Raw genomic sequence first — 10,736 nt, 5'->3', positions numbered from 1 at the left:
CTATTCTGGTTCGTGCCAATTGATATTCACAACACTGCGACATCTGTTGCAGAATGGCTGTGAAAATTGGACTTATTTGTTGGCAATGCTGCCATAGTGTCATATTTTTATTGACACTTTTTTCCCCGTGCTCTGGGATGTATTAACAATTTTTGTTGTTATATCGGCCTACTGATTTTAATATCGCGGGTTCGAATCGAGCTCAAGGCCTAACAATAATTTTTTATCATTATTATTGTTATGATAAATTTTTTCTTAATTGAAAAAATTTTTAAATTTGAATAGAAGAAAGAAAAAACAGATGTCGCAGTGTTGTGAATATCAATTGGCACGAACCAGAATAGAAGTAGGATTAATGAAGACAAACAAAAAACCGCTGTGGTGGCTGAATGGTTATAGCAGCGGCGCCTAAACGTTGCCGATGAAGGAATTTAGCAGTTCCCGAAATGGATCTATACAACGAGCTTTGGCAGTTGTCTGAATTTTTTCTTTCTTCTATTCTAATTTAAAAATTTTTTCAATTAAGAAAAAATTTATCATAACAATAATAATGATAAAAAATTATTGTTAGGCCTTGAGCTCGATTCGAACCCGCGATATTAAAATCAGTAGGCCGATATAACAACAAAAATTGTTAATACATCCCAGAGCACGGTGAAAAAAGTGTCAATAAAAATATGACACTATGGCAGCATTGCCAACAAATAAGTCCAATTTTCACAGCCATTCTGCAACAGATGTCGCAGTGTTGTGAATATCAATTGGCACGAACCAGAATAGAAGTAGGATTAATGAAGACAAACAAAAAACCGCTGTGGTGGCTGAATGGTTATAGCAGCGGCGCCTAAACGTTGCCGATGAAGGAATTTAGCAGTTCCCGAAATGGATCTATACAACGAGCTTTGGCAGTTGTCTGAATTTTTTCTTTCTTCTATTCTAATTTAAAAATTTTTTCAATTAAGAAAAAATTTATCATAACAATAATAATGATAAAAAATTATTGTTAGGCCTTGAGCTCGATTCGAACCCGCGATATTAAAATCAGTAGGCCGATATAACAACAAAAATTGTTAATACATCCCAGAGCACGGGGAAAAAAGTGTCAATAAAAATATGACACTATGGCAGCATTGCCAACAAATAAGTCCAATTTTCACAGCCATTCTGCAACAGATGTCGCAGTGTTGTGAATATCAATTGGCACGAACCAGAATAGAAGTAGGATTAATGAAGACAAACAAAAAACCGCTGTGGTGGCTGAATGGTTATAGCAGCGGCGCCTAAACGTTGCCGATGAAGGAATTTAGCAGTTCCCGAAATGGATCTATACAACGAGCTTTGGCAGTTGTCTGAATTTTTTCTTTCTTCTATTCTAATTTAAAAATTTTTTCAATTAAGAAAAAATTTATCATAACAATAATAATGATAAAAAATTATTGTTAGGCCTTGAGCTCGATTCGAACCCGCGATATTAAAATCAGTAGGCCGATATAACAACAAAAATTGTTAATACATCCCAGAGCACGGGGAAAAAAGTGTCAATAAAAATATGACACTATGGCAGCATTGCCAACAAATAAGTCCAATTTTCACAGCCATTCTGCAACAGATGTCGCAGTGTTGTGAATATCAATTGGCACGAACCAGAATAGAAGTAGGATTAATGAAGACAAACAAAAAACCGCTGTGGTGGCTGAATGGTTATAGCAGCGGCGCCTAAACGTTGCCGATGAAGGAATTTAGCAGTTCCCGAAATGGATCTATACAACGAGCTTTGGCAGTTGTCTGAATTTTTTCTTTCTTCTATTCTAATTTAAAAAATTTTTCAATTAAGAAAAAATTTATCATAACAATAATAATGATAAAAAAATTATTGTTAGGCCTTGAGCTCGATTCGAACCCGCGATATTAAAATCAGTAGGCCGATATAACAACAAAAACACAATTTTGTTTGGTCCACCCTAATGTACATCTATGTTTCTACTCGTACTGTAACTTTTAAATATTTATGGTCCATTCTCAATATATACATGCAAAGAATATTACAGCATACCAAAAACACACACAACTTCCCTGTATGAGGCAACTACTAAAATAAATTTGGGTTGAGCCTTTGGGTTGCTTTTGTACATTTTGCACCATGTCCTTAGTACCTTTAGGTTCAATTGACTTAATCGAAATTATCTAGGAACGAGGTGTAACGCAAATTACGCTGTAGTTATGTAACAAAAAACCCGGGAATGCCCGAAGAGTGAAATATTTAGGTTAGTTCAATGAGCCAAAGGCAAAACTTTTTCTTTGAAACCGTAATATTAGTAGCAAACTTTCGTAATAAATACCCCAAATTTCTGTTTGGAGACTGCAAATACAAGATGGACCTTAAGAGGTGGCCCTTATAAAGCAAATAAATGATTATTCCAGCCTCATCGCTTCATACGGCAATAGCTAGGTTAATATATGGCCTAGAAGGTTTATTGCGGTCATATAAATCATTCCCGAGATGATCGGGCTAATACCTTAATGGTGCTAAGTTACCGGAACGTACCGGATCTATATAAAAAGCAAACCATATAAGTTACCTTGGTATAACTATCGTTTGAAGAAGTATAAGGCAACCAACAGTCAATGCCATTATACTCGTAATACCTGCAAGCGTTTGCTGAAAGAGTTTAGATAAGTTTTTGCATAGAAATTATATTCTTAATATCGAACATAGCATCAACTCTAATCCCAAGACATTTTGGAATTTTTTGAAGTCGAAAAAGTCCTGTTCTATAATACAATCAACCGTTTTTTTTATGATAAATCAGCTCATACTCCTGTAGATGTGGCAAATTTGTTTGCCGACTTCTTCAAATCTAATTTTGATAAAAATTATTCTGAGTCAGTCCTTAATATAAATTTTTCTTCTGACGAATTTTGTCGTCAGGTTTTGGGTCCCTTCTTCTCACATATGAAGATTTTGCTAATGGTATTTCGAAATTGAAGCCTTCCTCACGTACTGACGTTGATGGAATATCTCCAGTGTTATTAAGGAATTTTCCAGCTTTGATATTCCCTTTACTAACTATATTTAACAGATCGCCGGTGTCTTTATAGATGCTTGGAAATTGGCAACCATAACCCCGGTTTTTAAAAGTGGTAGCAAAAACAATGTAAGCAATTATAGACAAATTTCCAAACTATCTACTGTTTCAAAGCACTTTGAATGTGTTATTAAGGACAAAATGTATTTTTCAGTCAAAAGTTTAATTGTTTCAAACCAGCATGGTTTTATTCCAGGGCGCTCTGCTGTTTCAAATTTGGCAGTGTTTAGTGAGTATTGTCTATCGGCTTTTTCTAGCAGATGTCAGGTAGACTGTGGTCACACGGACTTTTCGAAAGCCTTTGACAAAATGTCTCATAAGATTCTGATTGCGAAGCTTAAGTGTCTTGGCTTTCATTCTGGATTTTTAAATTGGCTTAAGTCGTACTTATGTCATAGACCCTGCGTGGTTATGGTTGATAATGCCTCCTCTTTTTCGTATGTTGCGACATCGGGTGTCCCAAAGTTAGCATTCTTGGTCCATTACTCTTTTTGTTGTTTATAAATGATATTTCCTTATGCTTTAAGTTCTGTTACTTTTTCCTATATGCCGATGACTTGAAGATATTTTCGAGAGTTACCAATCTAACTAACATGGCTAAAATTCAATTAGACCATAATAATTTATACTTGTGATGCCTGAAGTCGCACCTTTCGCTTAATATCAGCAAATGTTTTCATGTTTCTTTTTTAAAATCGAATAATCTTTTAGCATCATCTTACAGTATTTCAGCTCATACTCTGCAGATATCCAGTGAAATAAAGGATCTTGGTGTTATTTTTGAAGCCAAGCTCTCTTTCAACAGCCACATTGATTTTATAGTATCGAAATCATATGCTATGCTAGGTTTTCTTAGAAGAAATAGTTCAGAGCTCTCAAATCCATACATTAAAATTGCTTTACACGACTTTTGTACGTCCCCATCTGGAGTATGCAACCTTTATCTGGCGTCCATTTCATCAATTTAGGATAGAACGTGTTCAAAAAGTATTTCTTAAATACGCTTTGCTTTGCCTTCGCTTCTCGGAACCAGTTCCTTCTTACAGGTCTCGACCATTGTTAATAAATCTTTAGAAAAATGAAGGTCTGTCCTCTCGTTAACTGTTGCTTTTGGAATTATATAATTATCTGTTGACTGTACTTACCTTCTGGAGCGCATTTATCTTAATGTCCCGCAAAGGACACTGCGATATTCAAATATTTTTTATTGCAAAAAATTTAAGACAAACTATCTTCGGAATGCCCCTTTGCCAAGGGTTGTTAATGAATTCAATATAATCTCTAATTCTCTCGATATTGATTTTTCGGTCTAGAAATCATGTTTTCTGTATACTATAAATTTAATATAATCTATTAAGTAGTCTGTAAGGATATTTGTTATGTTCGCAGGCTAATTCAAATAAATAAATATCCGGCAAAGGACCATCAACATCGATAACACTCAACAAAACATTCGGGGAGTGTCTTTGTGGTTAATACAAAAACATCAACAACAACCGCGCTTACAAAATTTTTTTTGTTTGAAAAACTTATTAATAATTTTTCAATGTTGCTTTTCCCGGGGCTTAAGCCCAGGACCTTCTTTGTGGTAGGCGCAGAACTATATAATTTTCTTTGAACCATGCACCTGCTGGCAATAATCCTGGGACAAATCTCAATCTGTTAAGCTAAAATATGTCAACTGAATTTTAGTATCATTGTTTAAGTAGTTGGAGTAACTTATTAATAGAATTTACTAGTTGTCGACGCAATAGAAACATTTTTAAACTAAACTACTTGAAAAGTGTTTTATATGCGGTCTTATGGGTGATTTCAAATATATATAATCCAGATGCTACTAAAGCCCAACCAAACATTATACACCCTCGATCATATCTACAATACCTTCTACGAGTGTTTCGTCATAAAAACATTACAAAATTACTTTCCGGATCACTGCTGGAGGCAGTTTTTATCATCTTCCGATGATTTCGGAATTATTTTGGAAACGTTCTCGAAATCGGTATTCAATCTTTGGAAATGTACCAATACATGATTGGTGATCATTTCGAAATTTTTGCGGTGTGACTTTTATACGATTTCCATATCAGTTCAGAACTTACTCGAGATAACTCGCAAATTTTACAGAATTATACTCGTCCCCTTTTCGCGATCAAATTGTGTTCATATTGGGGTTATTTTCTTATCATCATAAAAGTGTTATAATTGTTTATGAATGCAAGTGAGTGATCTTATTAATATTTGCAGCTACATATGTAACTTTGATTTAACACCGATTGATGGTCAATTTAATAAGTTTTGCATATTTTTTAATAGGATTTCTGTTTCTCTTTGGCTGACGTACGTATGCATGTATACATGCAAATTTATTATTAATTCCATTATTTTCCGCATAAAATATATTTACATATTATTGACAATTACGAAAAACCATTTCAGATCATACACTCGTATGTTGTGTTATTGATTTATTTACAAAATATTTATTTTCTGTTATTTATTTTTGCAAAAAACCTACTAAAAAAATTTTCATTTGATTGTATAATTTTCAAGTATACCAACATTTTTAGCGGACGTTTTGGGTCGGACAGGGTATACCCATGAAAAAAACCTTAAAAACCAACGTCGTAAAAAAAAATAAAATTTCGCAGGCTCGAAAATTATTTTTTTGGGTATGCGTAGCGGAACTTTTTTTCCTGAGGCCAAATCCTATCGAAAAATCGATGGCACGATATGGGTTAATAAATCGACCCAGTTCTCCCAATACCTTGATATCATTCTATGTTGTTTGGTAAGTCGTTGGTCAAAGAGCAAAGCATAATACAGAGGATTCAACCGATATGTTAGTTGGTGTCAGACAGTGAATAGGAAATACGCTCACACCATGCTTTTTGGTTCCTTCTCTTTGTTCTCTACGTTGCTTTATTCCTACGTTATGAACGAAGTATATGTAGAAGAAGAATGTGCTTTATATATAAGAGGAGTAGATACAAATAAAAAATATAGGTGCTTGTTTTCAGTGGGTGGTTAAACTGTAGTATATAAGTTGCCTAGTGTTTAACCCTGCTACTTTATCTATTAAAAATTGAAACGATCAAAAGGCAAGGTTAAACTAAGCCGACCTTAAGTACAGCTTAAATTCACAAAGAAAATTTGGGCAAAAATTTTGGCTTCAATGTGGTTAATTAGAAATAGTTGTCGTCTTAAAAAAAATTTGATAAATAGCGTTATAAAGTACGATATAAATATATTGACAATTAATTACCTTAGTAGTATGGATTCATTTGACTTGAAAAATATTTCATTTGAAATAAAAAAAGTTTCATTTGACTTGAAAAACGTTTCTTTTGAAATGAAAAAAGTTTCATTTGACTAGAAAAAAGTTTCTTTGACTTGAAAAAAGTTTCATTTGACCTGAAAATGCTATAGCTAGATCGATGATTTTTTTCTCAGATTCGCCAAAATACTCGAAACTTTAAGAATGACTGAAAATTCGAAATCAGCGCCCCGAAGTACAGAATGAGAACGAAAAATGACACTAAAGATAGCACAATGCCAAAACCGGTTTGTATCCAAGCCAAATTTTTTAATATATAGACCACCGTCTTTTTGTGTAAAGCATTTCCTACAAGACCTTTTTAAAATTTTTAATGTAACGCTCACACTATCTGTACCTTTGATGAAAATAAGTTAAGAAACGAAACTACGCAATGCACAGCCTTGAAAGCTATCTGTTCCATGTAAATATTTTCCTGGGTCAGTATGTAAACATATCAGTACAATCAAATAGCAAATACTACATGCATTTAAATAAAATCAACAAAAACCTGATTTGTAATCATTCACGGAAAATCCAGGCAATTCTTGTTGTAACTTATTTATGAATGGCTGGCTTATAAATTTTGATTACGGCGAGTTCATACTAGACGTTCAACATGCGATCGGCAGCGGCTGTAATAGACACGTCATTAATAATACACACGTTTACGCGATTACGTTTGCGTAAATTTACGTATGTACGTAGTAGACTGCTCCGGTCACCGTGCGAAATAAAAAAGTGACAAAAGTCCATGCCTTAATTTGAAACTTATATTGAAGGGGTTTCTAAGAGCACTTACAACCTTTTTTATCCTTACAATTGCAGCCGAAATTGTTATTATTGTAACTTGGTTGTTAACATCCAATTTTTAAAATTGCTTTGTTATTATTTTGATCTCGAAGACCTTTATCAATTATCAAATCCTTTATATGTATTTTCTCTCAAGTTCTGCCGTTGTTTTCACATAGAATTTTTTTCATTATTTGGAAAGCCGAGAAGCATACTTCAAGAGGCTACAATTGGCGGAGCAGAGAAAACTACGTAAAAAAAACAACTATAAAGCTTCTCAAGACCAAAATTAGAACATATCACCTTTGAAAATCAGATGTCAAATAACCAACTTAGGCCAAAAATAACAGTTTTCCCGGAATCCCCCAATATAAGATTCAAATTCCGGGGTGGTTTTTAACAAACTTTTTTTACCCAGTCTAGTACGTATTTAGTATGCCGATACCAGGTAATGACAGGTTCTCGTTGATAAAGGGCCAATTAATGGTGACTTTTAACCGTATAACCATAACCAGATAAAACAGCTGATCGAACCTACCTTATGGAAATCAATGTAATCGATTAATGGTCCCATAACATAACGCTAACGCCATAAGCATATCATAGCCAACCAATTGGTTTTTGGTTTCTCGCCATATCCATAACCTAAAAATATTTGAGTTGGTGAATTTAATAACTTTTTGTGGATTTTATTCATTGTTTTGGATACGTTTAGAAGAGACTTATTTTTTGTGGAATATGTTTATAATTTTTGCGTTTTCTTCATTTTTATGAAAATTTCCTAATTTTTAGGTTAAGGCACCATTAATCGATCACATTGGAGATGGTTATGGATATGGGTATGGTTAGGACTATGGCGTTAGGGTTAAGGAAGTTTAATTAGCCCTTAACCCGCACTCTCATACTTCCTAAAAAAAATAAATACAAAAGCAATTTTTTTTTTAATAAAATATCCAATAAGAAAATTTTGCCAATAATCCAGCCTTACAACTAATTTACTCAAGGCAGATTACCCGAACCCTTTCAACAATGATTCAAATGTCGTTGGGCTTTTATACTTTTTTTAATTTTATAGCGGGACCGACCCTAGCTAATATATGTGTATACTGTACCATCTCTTCGCATCATTGCTTCAAATGCTAGTCGCATCCTCGATTGTGATTTATAACTTCGCACTAATTCGCAGTGACAGCATATTAAGCTGCTTGAGCTCACACCCTTCGGCCGCACTTTTTTCTTTCTAAGCAGACACCCTCTTCTTATAGTTTCTTCAGGGGGTGTGGAGCTATTAAACAGTTGGCTTTTGATTATCTGTACAGTTTCTGCTTTAAGCGATATATGTGCCTATTTTCTAAATTCAGCAATCCGAAAATCTTTCGTATTCTTCTCTCAATGGCACCATACTAGAGAACGATATGCTCTATGGTCTCATGCTCAGTATGGCAGAAGCGACTTGGTTGTGGGACCGAAAGCCCCTTAAAAACGTCTTTTTTCCACATGAATGTATTGTTCTGGTGGAGCGCCTCGATGTTCCACGTGGAACGATTTATCTTCCAAATTTACCTTAAACTACTTTTTGATCACTTTATTATCTTCTCTGGAGGTGAATGAGTGTTTTTTTTTTCTCAAACCTTCTACATTTCATAGTTTGACTACTTTCCCCGTGCCAAAGTCTTCCTTAGCTTTGCGCCCTTTGTTGCCTGCATTATTACAAATTGTAGCGGCACAAAACCTTCATTGGCGCCATTTAAAATGTACGCAAGGCCTCTGTATTGCAGAATGAAATTGTGTCAAGTTACTTATATACCTGTGATCCCTCGTACATACTCATAGCTAATTATACGCCATTTTTATTTTTAGAACTTTCTTAATGTATTGCACTGAAAGAAATGGTGCTAGTAAAATCAACAGGTCGGTTGTTCTTGAATTAACGGAGATTCGGTGAAATTGATCGAATTATGGTTAAATCGACCGAGTTCTTTGTCAAGCGAACAAACTAGTTTAGTCATTTCAACAGAAGAGAAATTGTCGCTCTTAAGTTAACAAAATTCTGTAAAATTGACAGATTCCTAATCAATCTAACTGATTTTTTTGTTAACACAACTCATCTCACTGGTCATTTCAACAGCGATCAACAGTCAATACATGAGCAAATTTCAAAGAGAATTTTATGCTCACTGCGTTCTCTACTTTTTACTTATGTATGCTGTTTACTATATGTATGCACATATTTACGTGTGTATATGGCGGCCGGCGTGGCTCTTTTTCATTTAATTCGTCTAGAATACTTTTAATGCCATAAGTCGAAAAAAAATTACCAATTCTTGTGAAATTTGGTAGGGGCATAGATTCTATGACGATAACTGTTTTCAGTGGAAATGGGCGAAATCGGTTGAAGCCACTCCCAGTTTTTATACACAGTCAACCTTCAGTTCTTTCCGCCCTTCGGCCGTTAACACGATAGCTTGAGCAAAAATCGATACATCTTTACTAAACTTAGTTAACGTACTTATTTGAACTCACTTTATCTTGGTATAAAAAAATGGCCGAAATCCGACTATGACCACGCCCACTTTTCCGATATCGAAAATTTCGAAAACGAAAAAAAATCCATAATGCTATACCAAATATGAAAAAAGAGATGAAACATGGAATGCAGGAATGCTGTTCGTCGTACTAAATATATAAATAAATTAGCGGTATCTGACAAATGATGCTCTGGGTCACCCTGGTCCACATTTTGGCCGATATCTCGAAAGCCCCTTCACATATACAACTAAGGGCCTCTCGCTTTTAAAACCCTCATTAATACCTCTAATTTGATATCCATATCATACAAAGACATTCTAGAGTCACCCCTGGTCCACCTTTATGGTGAAATCTCGAAAAGGCGTCCACTTATAGAACTAAGGCCCACTCCCTTTTAAAATACTTATTAACACCTTTCATTTGATACCCATGTCATATAAACACATTCCAGGGATACCCTAGGTTCATTTTCCTACATGGTGATTTCCCCTTATTTGACAAAGGATGAAGGGAAATCGTTCCAAAAAACGTCACCCTTGGCCTAAAATTTGGTGGATATTTCCCTAACGAATGTGATATGGAAAAACCACTTTTAAACCATCTACGAAACCCTACGAAACCAACGCAGCTAAGCTCTCAGCTGAGTATGTAATGTTCGATTACACCCGAACTTAGCCTGCCTTACTTGTTTATTTATATGAACTCGAGCCAGCAAATAAAAAGGTAAAGGTGACGGAAAATTCCTCTTAAAATGTTGCACGCAAATCAAAATTCTGGTAGCACAATATTTGCTGAGTCTGTTAGTTATTTCTAAAACATGTTTTTATGCTGTTAACCGAAAAATACTAAATTTTAAAAAGGAGTTTGCCCAATAATGATCACATTTTGGTCGAGTGGTTAAATTGCTCTGTTGTTTAACTTATACTATGTTCAAACAGAAAAATAAATTGAGGCAATTTCGATTTAAATTGAGTGGTGTTCATACAACTCAATTTAGCTTACACAATAGTAAT

The sequence above is a fragment of the Eurosta solidaginis genome, chromosome 4 (assembly GCF_040869045.1).
Source record: "Eurosta solidaginis isolate ZX-2024a chromosome 4, ASM4086904v1, whole genome shotgun sequence".
Classification (NCBI taxonomy): domain Eukaryota; kingdom Metazoa; phylum Arthropoda; class Insecta; order Diptera; family Tephritidae; genus Eurosta; species Eurosta solidaginis.
The sequence above is the reverse complement of the archived record's forward strand: the minus strand, read 5'-3'. Positions refer to the sequence as shown.